The sequence below is a fragment of the Anomalospiza imberbis genome, chromosome 4 (assembly GCF_031753505.1).
Source record: "Anomalospiza imberbis isolate Cuckoo-Finch-1a 21T00152 chromosome 4, ASM3175350v1, whole genome shotgun sequence".
In the NCBI taxonomy this organism is placed as follows: Eukaryota; Metazoa; Chordata; class Aves; order Passeriformes; family Viduidae; genus Anomalospiza; species Anomalospiza imberbis.
Window position 1 is genome coordinate 69,086,547 of NC_089684.1, and position 19,692 is coordinate 69,106,238.

General features: G+C 39.7%; 1 long non-coding RNA gene across 1 annotated transcript; it reads left to right on the forward strand.

Moving 5' to 3' along the window:
* Positions 1–314: 314 nt before the first annotated feature.
* Positions 315–2,377, forward strand: LOC137473205 (uncharacterized). Its single transcript, XR_010998653.1, has 2 exons — positions 315–463; positions 538–2,377. It is a non-coding gene; the product is annotated as an uncharacterized lncRNA (long non-coding RNA).
* Positions 2,378–19,692: the final 17,315 nt, after the last annotated feature.

Sequence of the window (19,692 nt, forward strand, 5' to 3'; positions counted from 1 at the left end):
ATACCTCCAAAGGACAAATTGCAGCTCTGACACAGTGGGTCCAGACCTTCTACATGGGTCAGAGCAGCTCGAGGGGATGCTGTTACAGCCTAACTTCCGCGGAACATGGACAGCAGAAGGAGGAATCTCTCTCACATGCTGCATTTCAAAATTTACTCTGCACTGATCTAAGAAGACACATTCAGGCGAGTGTTTTTTGGGGTTTAAATAACATCTCTCTGTTTTTCAGAGTTTAAATAACATCTCTCTGTACTCTCAGCAGCGGGGCGGCTGGTTCATTTCAGCATCTGACACCACTCTCAGCCCCCTAAGCCTCGAGCAGTGCCAAGGAACAGCCGTGCCTTTTGCGCCACCCATAAAAGCCATGATTCCCTAAGGGTTTGCAGGTGAGGAATGTCCATCTGCAATCCTGCTTCCACGGGACCCTGAGTGCAGGGAACTGTCCAAAAGGCTGGGCTCAAAGGTGTTATGTTAGGTTTTCAGTTTTTCTGTTCTGTTTTGGTGTGCAGCTTTTAGCTCTATATTAAGTGTTATTAGGATCTTTTCACAGGGGGCTGGAGACAAAACAATCCTGTTCTAGCTGGAGAATCAGGGACAATCTCTTCAAACTTCAGGCCCAAAGCATAAACAACGTGAGAAGAGGAGGGTGGGCAAGCAAGCAAGGAGGATAAAACTTCATCATTTGAAGCTATTAATTGGAAACTTAATTCATATATGCAAATGGACTGAAACGTGTAAAAATGTGAGATCTTGTGACCAAGCTCTGTTTTGCTTCCATCTTGGAGCCATTTGGGCAGAGCCATGACTCCGGCTCTGGTACTGCCAGGGTGTGGCCTTTGAAGGCCCTTCAATAAATATCAATAAATATCCACTTTATTCCTCTTAACTCCCTCTAGCCTCTGTGCCAGCTCCTTAAGGCATCAAAGGGACAGAGAGGAGGGGAAGGTGAGAAAGGGAGCAGGAAAGGGAGGAAGAACCCACTGGTGTCACGAGAGAAACACCCAGTGGGTTGTGTTCATCTCCCAGGACTTCACTTCACTTGTTCTACTTCTACTTTATGCCATTCCCACACAGAAAAATGATATTCACAAATGATATTCACTGTGAACATAATGAATGCGTGCCGAGAGCTAAGTAGAAGTAAACATATAAGGGTTTTTTTCCTAAAGATACTGCAAAAATCACACAAACAGTGCAATAACTGGGAAAACAAGCGCTACAAGAGGAAATTCCAAAGTACAGTTAATCAAAATGTTGCTATTTTTTGCAAAAATATTGGGCGTACAGCACATAAAGAGAGTTCCTCAAATAACTTCAATGCTTTTCTGCCAGAATATTCTAAAGGGGAGTGACACATAATCCACCTTTAAAATAGTATTTATCTGGGACAACTGATAATAAGTAGCAGAAAATACAGTCTTCCTGTTACCAAATTATATTACTGTAGCCTAAATTCTTCCCAGAGATGTGACTGCTGAAGCTACAATGGTTTAAAATATTTAATCTGCGTGTATAGTTTGTAATTAATTTGTAGGAAAGTACATATGTGTGCTGAGACATTTTTTCAATAGCCTGTGATATATAATCCATCTATACATGCTTAAATAAATTACAAAAGTCCAACTTCAATGAAAATATATAGGTATACATATAAATATGTGTATAAAACATCTTGTATAGGTAGACAGAATACTGGTTGCTAAATAGAGACTTAATTCATAGACAGATTTGATATTTTAGTCTTATCCTCCTGCATAAGGCCTAGGAAGATAAATTTGATGCCATCTTCAGCTGGATTTAGAAAAACTCAAAGAATTTTTCTGGCATAACCCTTAAAGCTTAACTGTGTGTAACAACTTCATATTCTTCACTTTGGCAAAAGTTACTTCTGCTTGCATGGATTTAGTGACACAGCAAAATGTCACTGATTCTTCTGCTTGTCTAAAGATCCAACATTTCAGAGAGAAAATGTGGCTGTGCTGGAGTCAGAATGAATTTTGCAGTATTTAAGCCTTATTCCTTGCATTTTCAAGTTAGGGCTGAAGACAAATGGCTGAGGCTTCTGACTAAGCCCTGGCTCGAGGGAAAAGAGAAAGAAGCACTGATAGAATTTGCAAATATTTCAGAACATTATACCTTAGACAGAGAAAGGAGTGGATCCGTTGGTAAAAAGATTCATCTTAGGAAACAGATTTAAGCTCATTGAAGCACACTGAAATTTTTCTAATGATTTTAAATGATTTATCTTATATAAAAGTTTTTGGTTTAATGATATGATCTTAAAAATATCCTGACTATGTTTGACCCCAGAGGTGTGAAAAGATACATCACATTTCTCAAACAATTTCACTAAGAAAATAACTGTGCACATCAGAAAGGCCAAAACATTTTTGTTTGACATACCCAGAGCAAGCTTCCTCACTTTTGCATGGTGAAATGATATCCCTTTCCACTACACCCACAATCAGCATGAATCAGTTTAAAAGAGGCTACACACAACCAGAATTTTGGAGGGGGTCAACTGAAACAGTTTGGGTTTTCTGCACATCTCCATGTAAGAGCTGCATATTCAGCTGACACTGAGCTCAGCAGGAGAAAGAAGTTAAAATGGAGAAAGAAAGAATGACTTTCTCATCATGGTCCTTCCAAATCATTCCTGAAGTACACTGAAGCTTTCACTGCCATTGTCTATACAGTACTTGCCTGCTTTGCCATTAAATGGGTGAATCAATCATCACAGATCCTGAATTCACTGAAAAAATATCGGTCAGTGGAGCTGTGCCAGCCCAGGGAAAAAATGGCCCATTGACTTCTCCCTCTCAGTGACAAAGGGAAATGTTCTTTCAGTAAAAGGCAGAATGGATGGCCTTTTCTTGTTGATTATAAAGGTCAAAAGGCTGAAGGAAAAATACAGCAACTGGACAGAGAAAAACTATCTTTGCTGAAGAACCCATGAGCTGCCACTGGCACCAAATGTTTTACTTTAATTTGCATTGACATCCTCAGTGAGGTTCACTGACCACCCCTCCAGCCTTATTCACCCCATAACCATAAAAATATAATAATGGTGCTTACTCACCTCTTGCTACACATACAATTCTAAGTTTGAGAGCCTCATTCTGATCCTTCGGATCAATAAGTCACCCACAGCTGATTTCCATACACCAGTGCAGAGGTGCAGAAACAGGAGGCACATTTCCCAGCCTGACAAGCTGGGATTTACTGCTGTGGTGGATATATTGAGTAACAGAATGGTTTGGGTTGGAAGGGACCCTAAAGCTCTTCTCATTCCACCCCCTGCCCTGTGCAGGGACACCTTCCACTAGCCCAGGTTGCTCCAAGCCCCATCCAATCTGGCCTAGAACAATTCCAGAGATCCAGCCACAGCTTCTCTGGGCACCCTGTGCCAGGGCCTCACCACCCTCACAGGGAGCAATTTCTTCCTTACATCCAATCTAAATCTGCCCTCCTTTTCTAAAAGCCCTTGCCCCTTGTCCTCCCCCACACCTATGAACTGTACATTGTCCTCCTGGTACACTGAGATAATTTAATTGGGCCTCCTAATTCCACCCTGAAGCAGGCAGTACGTCTCACAGAGCAGCAGTACACACATGCTGGGAGCCCATCTAAGACTGTATATTTTTTAAAAATATGTTGTGGAGCTTTTATCAGTTGTTTCCTTTCCCATCCAGCTGCTTGATCTCTCTCCAGTGCTAGTCCTGTGAAGAAAGGCCTGTTCCATCCCAGCCAGGCTTCCTGGGAGCACAGAAACCAATCTTCTTAGGCAAATCAGTTTATGTGCAACTCTAAGCATGTGCTAATTTGAGCTGATTTACTGATGCCAGCATCCCGCCCAGTGTGTGACAGCAGCTGTCCTGCTTTAAAGGATTCATAATCTGCCAGTGGGGATAAACCACTCTGCATCCTGAAATCCTTCCCTTTTCCAGGCTTTTCTCCTGTGCCAATTCTTGGGCTCCCTCATCTCAAGCACCACAACTGTGGTTAGCCTGGAGCAGGGTCTCCTAGGGGAGCTTGGAAAGCCTGTTGGCACTCATCTCCCACTCCCCCAGCACCCACAGAGGGTCAGGCACAACTGAGCCCGTTGTGGCTGAACAACTTTTCTATTCATTTTCCCCCCTTGGGAGTTCACAGCTTGAGTAAGAGCTTATCTTTCATCTGGATGAAAAGAATTCCATCTGAATTTAGCAGCTTTTCTTACATCCAGCTTGTACTAGGGGGTTTGATCCAAAAACCTATGGCAGCTTTTCCAGTTTTTTTCCAAGTGATTTGGATTGGGCTTTTAGCAACAGGATCCTCTTCTGATGAACATAATTGTCCCACAGAGGCTGAGAAGGTGCATGCAGCCAAATCATCCCAGGCTGTCTCTGCCACTCACAAGTTGAGCTAGGTGGCCCTGTGAGTACATCTAGGAGAATGACAAGTGTAATGCATCATTTTTTCCAAGTGTTGTGATATTGCAACCTACAGAAGGATTCTTTGATTCACCCTAGATAAAAAACAAACAAACAAACAAACAAAAAAAAAAAACCAGTCACTATTTCAGTGTATTCTGATTTGGTGTGTTCTGACCCAGCAATTTCTTTCAGTAACCTCTTGATTCCATTAGACTGCAGGAACCCCTAAGTAGAAACCAAGGATTCATTCAGCTCATGTCATTCAGCCTTATTGTAAAACCCATCAGTATTTATGAGTATTATCCTGGAGAGAAAGTATCTCTGAAAGTTACTGCACACTGAACAGGTAAGCCTTGATTCAAAGACAATTTTTAAAGAGAGACTTACACATTCAAACAGTTTTCTTTACACCAAAATACTTCAGGAAGATCAGTTGGCTGCTGGTTCTCTTGGCGTATGAAAACAAAGAGAGAAAAGCACATTAAACTTTCTATTCATGCACAGGATGGCTTCCAGTCTTTACATTTGGGTGCTTCAGTCCACAGCTCTGCATCATGGAATAATCACAGAATGGTTTGGGTTGGAAGGGACCTAAAAGCCCATCCAGTTCCACCCCCTGCCATGGGCAGGGACACCTTCCACTAGCCCAGGTTGCTCCAAGCCCCATCCAACCTGGCCTCGGACACTTCCAGGGATCCAGGGGCAGCCACAGCTTCTCTGGGCAACCTGTGCCAGGGCCTCAGAACCCTCACAGAAAAGATTTGTTCCCAATCTACCTTTTTTCATTTTAAGCTGAAACCTTATATCAGTGACTTCTGTACAGAGTCAATTTATTAAAGAATATGGTGCCCATTAGAACAAAAGGAACCATATAAACATAACTAATTTTTAAAGAAGAAATTTTTTTCAACTTAATTCTACTTCTTTCTTAAAAAAAACATCAAAACCAATGAGAACTATAATTTGATTATTCAGCCACAGGACTAGTTGATCTAGTTTATAAATTTTCAGTCCTTTCAAGGGACACATATTCTCTTTGGTTTACTCTCCACTGAATTTCCTTCATATATGAAATCTACTTTGAAGAGACCCTAGAGAACACTAGGCAATGTGCTTGGTGGGAAAGTGTCATGTATCAAGTATTAGATAGTAACGACATGAATTCCTTCAACAAGTTACAAAGCGGAGGAGAAATCAGAGAGCAACCATGAGGAGGAAAGATGAGTGTGCTGAGGACATCTGAAAATCAGTCCTGTCATATCCTCATTCACAGAGCTCTCTATCAAATCATACTTCCCATTGCATTGCACCTTAAGACTCCTGTGATTCTTTATTGGATCAAAGGCATTCTGACCAGATCTTTGTGGGTGTCTGTCCCATGGGGCATAGCTGAAGAGATTTTTCAGAAGTATCTGCATCTTGCTGTATGACAGAAGGAGCAATATTAAAGTACCTGACAAACATGGATATCTCCCTGTTTTTTTTCATCTTTCTAGATCCCTGTTTCTGTCTTCAGGCACCCAAACCTGTTGACAATTCAGGTCATTTGCAATTGCAAATAGAAAATGACATAATAGACAATATCTCTGTGTGCTGTAACTACAAAGATACAGGCACAGACCTAAATTCCATTCATCCTCAAGTTTAACTCACCCAGACCAGCCAGAGCATAAATTGCATGGCACAAACTCTGCTGGCCTGTTTATCTGGGAAGTAGAACTTAAAATTTCTGGCCCAAAGAAGAAGACAAAAAAAGATAAAATATATTTAAAAGATTAAAAAAAATGAACCACAGCAAAAAAAAAAACCCAAACCAAACCAAACCAAACCAAACTTCAAAGTATCTTAAAAGTAGATGAAAATATCGTCAATTTGCAATTATATAATATGTCATTCAAAATGCAAATAATACTGAAGAAAAACTGCTTTGGCACGAGTCATTAAAGAGCCACAGCCTTATGAATCAGGACCAGGGCTCTTCTTGCAGGCAAGAACAATTTCAGATTTTCCTGGCCATCCTTTTTCCAAAACAAATAGCTGTGAAACTCCTACTTCCATGACTTCAGATACTGTTGGATCTACGTCAACAGTAGAAAGTTGTTTTTATATTTTCTTTTAAGGAGGCTGGATCATATAAAGATCCCTTAAAAAAAAAAACCACGAAATGTTGATTCCATCTTGCCAATATATCAGCTGGTAGAGCTCATCCAACATGAGTAAGCATGTAAGAGCTAAGTCATGCCAAGTAGTAGCTGGCACAGTTTTCTACCCTCCAGAGCAAGAATTAAACAAGGACCAAGTTTTTGAACTCTTCAAGTTTCCAGTTTTACTGCAGCTCTGCTTGCTGGGCAGACAAACTGTACTTGGCCCCTCAAAAATGTTAAAAACCACTTCCATCAACTGTCCCCATGGTTTGATTAGTGGTATTTAAAGGTCTTTTGTACTTTTACAAACTAAAAAAAAAATATATCTTATTGTCAAATTGAGATGAAAAGTATACAACCCACCAGTTTGATTGCACATTCCCAATACTCTGTGGAGACTAGAGACAGCTCTGTGTGCTAGGCTGGTAAATAATAGCTCTGGAAACTGAAATACTTCAAGTCTGACCTTAAAATTGGAAACCCTCACATATGCTTGAATCTACATTCGGAGGGCGAGACTTTCCCTGCTACACCAAATACCCCAAGATTTGCACTAAAATGTTGAGATCCTCAGTCAAAATCATGGCAGAGAAGGAAGAGTTAAGTGCGGCTCAATAAATATTATCATCCCCAGCAGGAGGAAAGTAGGACCAAACATCACCTTGGCCAACAGCAGCTCCTGATCCCAGAATGGCTCAATTTCAGTCAGAGCTGCTGGTGACGCAAATTAATAAGGAGATGAATGAGTTGGCTGCTGTTAAAGGGTTGGCTTGTTTGTCAGCATGAATGCCTCGTAAGATTAAAAGATCTCATCCCCACTAAAGGCAGGAACTTTGTTATTATGTGTTACAGAAAGTGCCTGAGCTCCCTTTCATTTTAATATAATACTCTGTTAATTCATAATGAAGGATTGGGTTGATACACACACAGTTCAGCTTTTGATGTGCTGTTGAACATTATCTTCTGCTGTTGTTCATTTCTTCTTTTGTTGTGGAAAGAATAAATCCTGTGTATCTGCTCAACCCTGCTCATCTTTATAGTCTTTTTTTTTGTTTGTTTGGTTTGTTTTTTGGGGGAGATTTTTTGGGTTTTTTTGTTTTGTTTTGTTTTTGGGAGGGGTTTTGTTTGTTTGGTTTTTCTTTGGTTGGTTTTGTTTTTTTTAATTCTACCACATGAATTTATATTGAATATTAAAAAAAAAAAACTTACCCCCTCCCCCCAAAGCTTTCATTTGATCTCATGACTCTGTTTCCTTTCTTGCATTAACATCAAACAGTTTCTCTGTGAAGACAGTGGATCATCAAAATTACTTGGAGTAATTTCAATTTCACACTGATCACTCAGATCTGAAACCTCTCCAAGCAGAGATTTTCATCATAACAGAAAATTTGGTCTCCTGTTCAGCTCTGTCTCTTGTTAGTTCTTGGAATAGATGTGCCATGGGAGCTTACCTACAAAACTGAATTGATTGCAACAATGGTTCAGGATTAAACAAGATTATTGTATTTCCTTCCAAGTAGCATTTGTCCTGCAATTTTTTTTCCTTTTTCTATTTTTATTTTTTCTCTTCACTTGTACTTCAAAACCTGATCATTTTGAACAGTATAAAATCAGTTCCTGGTTTTGTCCCACCTTTCCACCGCTTCTTTTGCCCCTTTCCTGATGTTCTTTTTCTGTTATTAATTCTCTTGCAGTTGCACCTGGAGTCTTCAATCAAGACCATGGGAGTGGTGATGACAGGCAGTGCACAGGTTGTGAAGCATCCCCATAGCTCTCCAATTCAAAAACAAAGGCACAGAAAATGCAGCAGAAAGACAAAAAGGCATTTCTGGAAATCTATGAATGTGTCTCAGCTCTTCTGAATTTTCTGGTCACACCCTGATCATGTTTTTTGACAGTATTATTGTCCATACACTGATTTGAAAATGTCTTCTGCAGACTGTGAGATCACTGACGGAGATGAAACCTGGTTCTTTGCACATTTGGAGCCATTATAGGAATAAAAAGTTATACGTGGAACATGTATAACATGTATGTATTAGTTATACATAGAACAAAATAACTAAGGTGACTACATTTTGTGATAAGAAAACATTTACTCCTTTCAACTAACTCTGTAAAACTACCCCAACCCAATTCAATACATGATTGTGAAGTCATTCTTCACAGATTTTCTTCATCATGGAAGAATATTAAATGTTTTAGGTGTTATGTGCATAAATTCAATGTTCATATTTTTCAGAAGTACTTTTGGTTAGCCTAAAACCCTTCGGACATGTGTTCAAAAAGACACATGTTGCATACTATGGTAATGAATGATCTGAAAAAGACTCTGCTGTTTAGGTCACCAGAAAGATGAATTTTTTTGAGCAATCTCAATGATGCTTTACTTGGATACCATGCATGAATATTAATTTTTCTTCTGAATAATGGGTCTAGCCTATAAATTAGGTGTAAGTTCCATGGCTAGTCCTAAACAGAAGGCAAATCTTGACTTCCAGTGATCCCTCCCAGGCTGTGTGACTCAAAGTCTTGGATGCTGAATTTATTCTTCAGCTCCTGCTCTTACTCAGAAAAGAAAATTATCTCCATTTTTTAATAGCTCAGAACTTAATGCACGCTGCCAGGATGCAGAATAAATGCCCTTTTTTTTCCCTGAGAGGTTTCAAACCTTGTCTTTTTCCAGGAGAATGCACTGCACCAGGTTATAAATATTCCAGGGTAAAATGTGGAAAGGATATTCCTGACCTCTTCCGTTTAGGTTTGTTTCATTTCATATAATGTAATTAAAGATTAGACTGGAGCAGGGGAAAGGGAGAGAGAGAGAGGGGGAGAGAGAGAGAGAGACAGAGTTTAAATCTCTAGCCTAGTTGGTTCATGACTTCATCTGGGAAAATTCTGATTTGTGTTTTCTGCTCCAGGGAATGTTGCTGTATTTTATGCAGTATAGAGGTAAGAATAAAGAGAACAAGGAAAAATGCATTCTAATTTAAATCTTCAGATTTTCCTCACACCTCTGCTGTATTTTCTTTTTTTTTTTTTTTTTTTTTTTGTGAAATATGGCTAAATTCAGCCACAAACACACTATAAAGAACCTTATACTTCCTGATATCCCTAATTTAGTATATCTGTCTACTAATATTCTGTTACAACACATTTTTTAATATGTGTTCTTCTTCTCCTTCATATTACCAGAATAATTTTCCTGCAACAATATCCTTAACCAACAACCAATTTTCAAAAAGCATCTCAGCGTTATCTGATTTCCCATTGAGAGACTCTTATGGTACTTAATAATGAGGTGAACAGGAATATATTTTTATATGTATTTGTTACATATAACATGAAATATCGACATTTCTAATCTTTAAAGATTAAAGAAAAATAGATAAGATCAAGAAGAAGATGTATCAACTTAGGCTGCAGACTGAGAGATATTTTTCCTGTAAAAAACACCAGAAAACACACAGGGAACCATACGTTGTTTCCAAGAGGGAAAGTAAGCAGCTCTTTAAATGCTGGCACAAAGATCTCTTCTTTTTAATTTTCACACTCCTCTCATCTTTTAGAAAATATTGCACTAGGAAATGCTGGACTTACTTTAAAAAACATTGCAGTAGTGCTAATCCTGGCCTCCTTAGCTGTGGAAAGGCTTGAAAAAGCAAAACTCTTCTCACAAGATGGAACATGCTTTACTCATCTATTTGCTCATCAAGCTTAATTTATCCTTCAGTGGAAGAGTTGATACAAAGTTCATTTGCATCTCAAAACAGCCTTGACAGGCAGGAAAAATCACAATATATTTTTTTTAATTCTCCTGCTTCTCATTTAAGATAAAATATTTTGATGTTTTTGTCATCATACTTTAACTCCTTATTTTCATTAAACATATGTTCCTCACCTGCCTTTGCATTCCCTAATAGTCTCTCTCCTAATGCATGCAGATTAGGACTCACATCTCCTAACTTTATAAACTTTCACACCTGAGCAAGACACCTCAATGTCCTTTTTTTTTCTGTCAAAGGCAAAAATAACTGCTTTAGAGTGTGGTCTTCTTGCCCAAAGGTAGTTTTCTGCTTTAGGATGCAGCTAGCAGCATCCTACAGTCACTTGCTTCTTTTCTTTTACTAAAAGAAGAGCCTTCAGTGACTCACTGTAATAATTTAAATATCTGCACTGTAGAGTCTGACTGTTTGATCAGGCAACCTCATCCCTGACACCAGACTTGGACAATGCTCAGGTCATTCAACAAAAGACTGGAGAATATCTGAATCTATCAATAGCTTCCCTTTCCCAAAATACACCAGGTTTATTTTTGAGGAGGGCAAAATCTCTGCAGAACCAATCCCAGTGATGCCAGCAATTGTTCACCTCCCCCAGGAACACGAGACAACAGCAGCCACCGCCTTCCCACAGTGCACAGGAATAGCCAGAACTTTCCACCAGAGGACAAATCAGCCCCCAAGCACTGCAGGGAGGGCATTCTCTTCAGAGCCTCTTGTTTTTCCCAGTGTTATTTATTACTCCTCGTTTTACATCAGTTCAGTTGGAGGATGTGGCTCCCTCAATTTGCTTTACACAGATATTTAATCTATTTCCGCCTATTTCCACTTCCTTCCACAAAAACAAATCCTCAGGTGGCACTTGGGGACATGGGTTTGTGGGGGACTCGGCAGTGCCAGGTTAATGGTTGGATTTAATTACTTCAGAGGGCTTTTCCAGCCTAAATGAGTCTATGATTGAATGTGACTCATGTTTAATAGCCTGGCTGTAAGAATATGGGAGTTTATTTCAATTTTTTCTTCCCTGTGTGCTCCTTGTATCCAACAAAAAGCTGAGCAGAACAGTCTGTTGTCCTCAAGGCTTTATCCTGTTCCATTGCTGCAGCACAAGTGTAAGATCTTCATTATTATGCCGAGCATGAACCAGAAGAGTTCTTTCTGTGGTCAAAAGTTGGAGCTACAAATTGCAGGAGAATGCAAAGAGTGACTGTTTAATGGAAATTTAAAGCTTTAATAGCAGGTCACAAAATTTCTTCCAGCATAACTGGAATTTTGTTGTCACACAAAGTTGCCCAAACAATTATGACTCTGTCAAGACAAGAGGTGTTGTCAGAGGAAGACAGAAAATTGAGTGGTTTTTACTTTTCCACTCATGTCAGTCATTGATTTTTTCCCCCCTCTTATCAGCTTTTCTCTAGTGACCTATTTATTAGATAAACAAGATTCCTCTCCTTGAACTTTCTTTTTCTTTTAATTGCCTGTGATTATTAGAGAAGCACTTGTTTTCATTCACTGTTTGAGCAGTCTCTCAGCTAAACACTGTGGTTAACCCTCTTTATATTACTGCAATTTTACACACATCAGAAATGTCAATAAAATACAAACAGGTAGCTATAAGGTTCTGTCTATTTTATCACATGCTGTATCCACACTGTAAAAGGTGTTTTTCCCCAGTAAGGGCTGGAAACTGGTAAGTTGCTGACATTTAAAGAGGAGGTTGTGTTGTCTAGGAGGGATGTGCTTTCAAATTGGAAATGTTGGTAACTGAGACCTCTGAAGATATGCAAGGAGATTATGTGCTCACAGATTGTCAGCTTCCATTAGAAAAAGATTTTATTATATCTAAAAGTATCTAAATTCAGCAGATAATCCCTTCAGGATCTCATCTAAAAGACCCAATTCTATCTTTGAGGCAGCAAAGGTATTATTAGATTTTTCAACCCAAACTGAAGTCTTATCTTAGGTGATTTAAACATCTTTATAGGCACAATTCCTAGAAATTAAATATCAAATAGTTTGCATGGTCAAATGATTTGCAAAAGTCAGAGGCAAGAGCTGTGAGATGTAGAAGATCTTTTGGAAGTATGTGAACGGCTAAGGGGCATCAAGAGTCTTTGGTGCTGTGAGGGTGAAGGGAGACATTGCTGGGAGGGGGAGATTTGACCACTGCATCCTGCTTTTCCCACCACCTGCCCACATGTCACTGCAGCAGTGCTGGATCAGGGGTTTTACACTGCTCATCCTCTCAAAAACTCCACCTGCATGAACTGCACCTCAGCGAGCTCCTTCAGCCCTTCTGCAGCCCCTGGCACCAGTGGTGAGTTATGACCCAAAGCCTTGGCCAAGTCTTCATAAATTCTCCTCAAGATCCTGGTCATAAACACCCCCAGCTTAAACTGTCACGGCCCAAGAAACATAAAAATAACAGAAAAACAACAATAACAACAATAATAATATACACAGGGTGCACTTCACCTGAGGACATACTGATGTCTCCCAACCACCCTCCTTCAGTGCTTCTGGACTGTGACATTGTACTCCCTCATTCACAAATAAATTAAGAATCAGCACTGTGCACAGGATGTTAAAAGCAGCTCTGCTGAGAAGGGATTCCTCTGTGAAATTTCCCTGCCAACACACGATTGCAACCCAAACACTGATAGCAGTGGTAGGCAGCAGTACCATGGCCTGGCTAGATAAACTAACATGAAATGGAAACCAGTGACTTGAAGCTAATGGGACTTGGAATCAATGTTTAACTGGCAGAGGCCTTCAGCAGCCTGAAGATTCAACTGGAAGACTGATATTGATTCCTTAAAATGAATACCAGTAATAAAAAAAAAAAAAAAATAAAAAAAAAAGTGTGCAAGCAATGAGACAGGGTAGGAAGCGGGGGTGGAGCAGATGGGGGATATGGTGGAGAGAGACCATCTTGAGCAAGAACAGGCAGTTCTGAGGAAGGGGAATGCTAAATTATCCATCTTCAGCTAGTCTGTGATGTCTGATAGATGTTTCCTGAGAGTTATGCAACTCAGTAATTGCTGTTATTATTTTTTTCGTACCACGCTGATTTTTATTAAACCATTCAGCAAATGCTAATTTCAGAGTCGCTTGTCCAATTAGTCACGACACTTCACGGGTATCTCTGCTAGTGAGCAGATCCTTCAGCCTTTGCCCATCCTCAGCAATGCTTTTACCCCCTAAAACAAGGCCTTGTGCTTCCCAGGGCAAAGCTGCTCGGATCTGCCTTTGACATTTCACCATACACAAGCCATTTGCTTAGTCTTGTGGTCAGTTTCAAAAAGATGGCTCTTGTGCGCGATACTCTTCATAGACAACGGGCAAATTATCCGCCAATCTAACTTCTGACAGATGAAACAAACATCTTTGTTTATAACACTTAGAAAAATAATGTATTTTCAAGGAAAGGGAAATAAGAAATTAGTAATTTTGTACTTTAACTAATTTAGATGTGGCTGTTGCCAATATGCCAAATTCCTTCTGAAAGCTGAAAAAACCCTGGCTAATTGTAATTGCCAGAAAACCTCACCCCAAACTCTCATTTTTGTCAGAATCTTGAAAGAAAAATTTTTTTTTTTTTAAAGGAACTGTTCAATAGAACATTTTCAAACAGCACTATTAAGTCTGATAGCTGCATGCAATTCAATCTGTATTTGCAGGTAGATATTGCACACAAGAATGATGACTTAATTGGCATAAAGAGAATGTCTAATCTATTGTAAGTTTTAATAATTCCTAGTTTATTGAATTGAGCAGTGAACATTAATTTCTTTATTCTATTTTTATGATGCATGATACTGTGGAAATGGCATTTTAGGATATTTCAATTTCTGCTGTCTGTACTGTTTGTAATGTATCTGACCTCAATTTACGTATCTGTAAAACAAAAGCAAAGGTTCTGTTTATTTTCTCCTTTTTTTAAAATATAATAGTCCACTGATGAAAAGTGGTCTACAGGAATCACTTTTCTTACCCTTAGAGAATTTTCTGTACATTTGCATTTTAATTACAAAAATATCACCATGATTATTTGCAATCATTCCAGGACAGGATTATTTTCACAAGCATGTTGGATACACGAAATGTCAGGGATGCGAAATACATCTTCCTTCACAAAAATCCCTCAACATAAGTTCCAGTACTTGATCACAGGATAAAATTTATGCCTTCATTACTACCTGACTCAGCTTTGCTCCTTTTCACATCACAAGAAGGTGGAAACTGTCCCTGCCCATGGCAAGGGCTGGGACCTGGATGGTCTTTAAGGTCCCTTCCAACCCAACCCATTCCATGATTCTGTGATGGTTCTGTGAAGAATGACCTAAGACAAACTTGCATTTCTTAGGGACACAAAGGCGGGTGCTCAGCTTTACACAGAAGTCGTTCATACATAAACTTTGTATGCATCTGCATTGATGTTTTGCTCTGGGATTTCGTGGAAGCATGCACACTAAAACAAAGACTTGGAGTTTGGTCAGTGTCTTCTTCCAGGGTTCAAAATGCTGAAAATATGTTTTCTTGAGTGGAATGCTTTGTTCAAATTTTTTTTTCTCTTTCTTTCCAGTTGAAAGAAGAAATTCTGAATAATGTTCAAATCATTTAAGTAAGAAAAAGTAATTTATTTTCCCAGGGTAACACAATGCTCTAAACCAAGTTTTCACCATAACATTCCATGGAAAAAGTGGTTCAGTTTTACAGTTATCTGATTTCTTGGGGCTCAGGACAGACAGAAAGATAATTGCTTGTGTTTCACATCTCGTCCAAAGAGCAGGAAGGACAAAGCTCACTTAATCAGCTGCCATTTGACACTCATCTTTCAGTTTCGGGGTCTATCCTGTATTTACTCTGCCCTAGTCAACTCCAGATTCAAAAACATAATTATTAATTTCTTCCTGAACCTTCCAGTTCATCACTTCAGAAACCAACTACTTCTTAAATAGTAATTAAATTACCCTTGCTGGGAGGCAGCATGTGTCCATTCTACCAAGGGGGAGCTGAAACACAGATTAAAATCAAGTAAATACAAATAATAAGGATTGTCCAGGCTGTATGACTAGAATACTTTTTCAGCATACTTATCTCTATAACCCGGGTTGTTTTTTTTTTTTTTTCAAGCACAGACTCTGTGGCTTTGGCTGCTACTGCAGGAGCTCAGACTCCTGCCATTCACCATGTGGGATGTGAAGGTGAGAGACCTGGAGGTGAGGCATGCTCGATTAATGACCATTTGTGCAAAATTTGGTTAAAGTGACTTGCTAGGCATCACCTAATTGAAGGCAGAGGAGGAAATCTCATTTATTCCCTGCCTCACCATGAGGATGTGTCCCTTCCTGCGGTCCCTGGGCTTCCTCAGCCCAGCTGCTGACAGAGAGGATAAAGTCTGACAGACAACCTCCTCTGAATGCATCCACAATATATTCCCAGAATTCCATCATACTTGTGGATTAAGACAGAATATTGCTGAAAAAAATATCTGTGCTTAAGTAATTAAAAATTATCCCATAGCTTAGACCAACCTGGGAACAGAATTTGGCTGCGCAGGTAGCAGAGAGTCAGATATCTTAACTATGAGTTTTGCCTGATTTTGCCATGTTAAAGAAGTGCTGTCAGTAACGTTCTGTCTGCCCTGTGATTTCCTCCTTGGCAGTCACTGATCATACTCCATTTCCCTCAGAAATATTGCTCAGCTGACAGGCTCTGGTATTCTTCCATTGTCCTATTTACTTCCTTTGAACAATATTTAATTTGAGGAGTTGGCAGAGTGTGGACACCTATGAGCAAATCATCCTAAACTGCCTTCATCAGCAACAAGTGGGAAAGAGGCATTTCCCAGGGCTCAGTTAATCTCACATATTTCATGATTATGTGTGGGATGTAATGAACTGGAGCTCAGCTGCACCCAGCAGTGTCATCTTTGACTGCAAGATTTACGTGTCCCCATTAGCCCAGATGAACGTGGGTGATTTCCAATCCTGGAAAAAATAAATCTGAAAACACAGCAATCCCGTGCGCCCTGCATCCACATCCTTCAAATGGAGAGAGGGTTGTTATTTAGATAAACCAATATTTAGATAAACCAAGTAACTACAGGCACATCAGCCTGACACTGGTTCTGAGGAAAATAATGGTTGACACAAGATATAGCAGATAAAGACCTAAAACAAGACACTAGAAATCACATTTCCTTTTGAAAGTGATCCTATCAAGCCAATTTAATGCCTCCTTTCAGGAAATTGCACGTTATTAAAGTGTACACTGTCAGTTTTGCAAACTGAGACTGCTACAAGGCATTTTTATGCCATCACACACTATTTGGGCTAAAAAAAAAAAAAAAAAAAAAAAAAAAAAACAAACAGAATAATCCTACTAACTCATATTAAGAATAGATAACAAGTAGTAGAACAAGAGGAAACAGCATCAGGTTCTGCCAGAGGAGTTTTAGGTTTGATATTTGGGAAAAATTCTTCACAAAAGGGGTTGGTATTGGCACAGCTGCCCAGGGCAGTGTTGGAGCTCCCGTCCCTGGAGGGATTCAAAGCCATGTGGACGTGGCACTTGGGGACAGGGGTCAGTGGTGGCCTTGGCAGTGCTGGGGAATAGTTGGGCTCAGTGATCATAGAGGGCTTTTCCAACCTCAATAATGCTATGATTCTGTCATTCAAATGGGACAGAATTACTGTTTTTTTCCTCAGCTGGTTCATAAACACACAGCATAGAAAATGTTACTCTTAAAAAGGATATACTTTGGCTAAAAGGCCAGCCTCCAAAAAAGAGGCTTTTTTAAACATACATATTGGGCATATATGCTTTTTTTTTTTTTTTTTTAACATGCATATTGGCTTTTTTAAACATGCATTTTTGGCTTTTTTAAACATGCATATTGTACTCCATTATGCAGAGCCTGGTGAGTCCTGCCTAAAATACTGAGTGAAGAATGCTGAAACCATCCTGTTTTAAAAATCCTACCAGGTAATAACTTAAAAGACCTTAAAAAGATTAACTTCTGATGACAGTGTAGCTATTCTGGCTTAAATCAGATGATGATGTCCTTTGTGGAGAAGTCTGTGACTCTCTTCAAAACATACCTAGCTAGAAAGATTTTTTTTTTCCTCACAGAAAAAAGTTTTGTTTTTTTTTGCAAAGAAAGCTTTGTTTGATTTAAAGTTTGACAACAGGAAGATCAGTTGCTCACTGTAACCCTTCAAAGCCTCAGTATATATTTTTCTTATTGTGAGTGGAAATAAATTTGGCATTTTGGGAAACTCTTGTTATTGGAATTTCCTCCCTAAATTATATGCTAAGAAAATATTTATGAAATAATGTAACAAATATTTTTCCTCTCAAAGTAAATACTGACAATTTCCTAGCCAAGTCTGCTTGAAAATGTTGCAATTCAAAGCAGGTAACATTTTAAAAACATTTATCCTTTATTTAAGGTGGAACTGACAGGAGACAGGGAGGATTTTATTTAAGGACACAGCATCAAAATAAAGATTTTTGCTGTCAGTTATAGAAAAATATAGAAAGAAGATGGGGAGCACAGAAATCTTTCCAGCCTTGGATATATTCTATAAACTGAACACTTCACCTCTAGCTCTTAAAATATTATGGCAAATTTATTCTTCATTTCTATGACAGAGGAGTTCACATGGTGCATCATTTGAATAATCTTGTCCTTCTCTAGAAAAATTATTATCCAGGCTCTGTCCAACAGGGCCAGAGGTTGTCAGACAGAGACCAGAGCTGCCAGTGGCTGTTTTGGGCCCGGAGCACCACAAGTCATCTGTAACTGTGCTGGGAACACAAGAGCCTCCTCAATTTGCTCTGAAGTGTTTTAAAATACAGAAACCTGATGGTTTCCAGGCTTCATTTTCACTGCCTGTCTGAATTTCCCTCCTGTTTGACATTTAACAGTGTTGATGTCAAGGTGCTCTGTGTTTCAGGAGTTATTCTTAAATATTCCAACTTCAACACAGACAAGAGCTCATTGGTAACACAGATCTCTGATTTCCTTCTTATTTTCATGCTCAGAGCCATTATCTCTGTGCCTTGTACTTGTGGCATGCTTGTGAGAGGAAGTTTAAATGCCTGCAGCAAGGCCTCAGAGTAGAATCAGAAGTCTTGGTGGAGTCACAGTGCAATGATAAAAAGATACACACAAAAACAGCTGTAGCCAATATTAAACACTCAGCCATCAATTATTGATGAAATATGCTCCTTGTGCCTGCATGAAAATGCTTTTTAGGATCTTATTATTTAGAATTCTCAGTAAGGCTTTGTCAAATAAATACAGCTTCCTGCAGTCTGAATACCTCAGAAGCTTTAGGTTGTTTCATGTTTGGGTATTTTTTTAGCTTATCCAAACTCACTGACTCAAATAATCTGCTGTTGAAACCAAAGCTGTGAATACGGGACCATATTCACAGAACCAACAAATCATGGAATGGTTTGGGTTGGAAGGGACCTTAAAGACCACTTTGTTTCACCCCTGCCATGGGCAGGGACGGCTTCCACCAGCCCAGGCTGCTCCAAGCCCCATCCAGCCTGGCCTTGGACACTTCCAGGGATCCAGGGGCAGCCACAGCTTCTCTGGGCAATCTCTGTCTCACCACTCTCACTCTCGAGAGTTTTCACATAATATCCAGTCTAAGTATACCCTCATTCAGCCCAAAGCCATTCCCTCTTGCCCAGTCACTCCAGGCCCTTGCCCAAAGTCCCTCTCAAACTCTGCCTAGTCTTGCCCAGTCCCTCTCTCAGAGCCTCTTTGGGCACTGGAAGCTGCTGAAAGCTCTTCCCAGAGCCTTCTCTTGCCCATATTTGCTTAGAAAGGTAATCTCACAAATTGGTGTGGACAAGCCTACAGGTTGTAAAAAAATTAAATATAAATATATATCTACACAAAACTCCAGTTAAATACCAGTGATTTCCCCTTTCCTCTGGAGAGAAGCACAACAACAGGCCTGAGTCACTTCTCAAGCAGTTTCACATTTGAAGAATCCAAAAGGCACAAGGCTCACGGAGCTGGTGATCCTTTAAAGACACTCACCGAATACACTGCCAGTGAAAAAGGCAGAGCGAGCACTTGGAACATGCTCTGCATGCCAGGGATCTCTGCCACGGTGCCAAACTTCAGCTACTCCCACCCAACAGCTTCCCACCCCCTTACTGCAGTGCTTCCTTGGCATCATCTGTGTTAGTCACCAGGGTGCCGCAACTTGTACCACAGCCAGCCATTCCAGGGGCCAAGCATCCCCAGAGTCCCCTGTCAATGGTGCTAAAGGAAAATCTGCGCTACCATTTTAAATTTTACACACACACAAAAAAAAAACC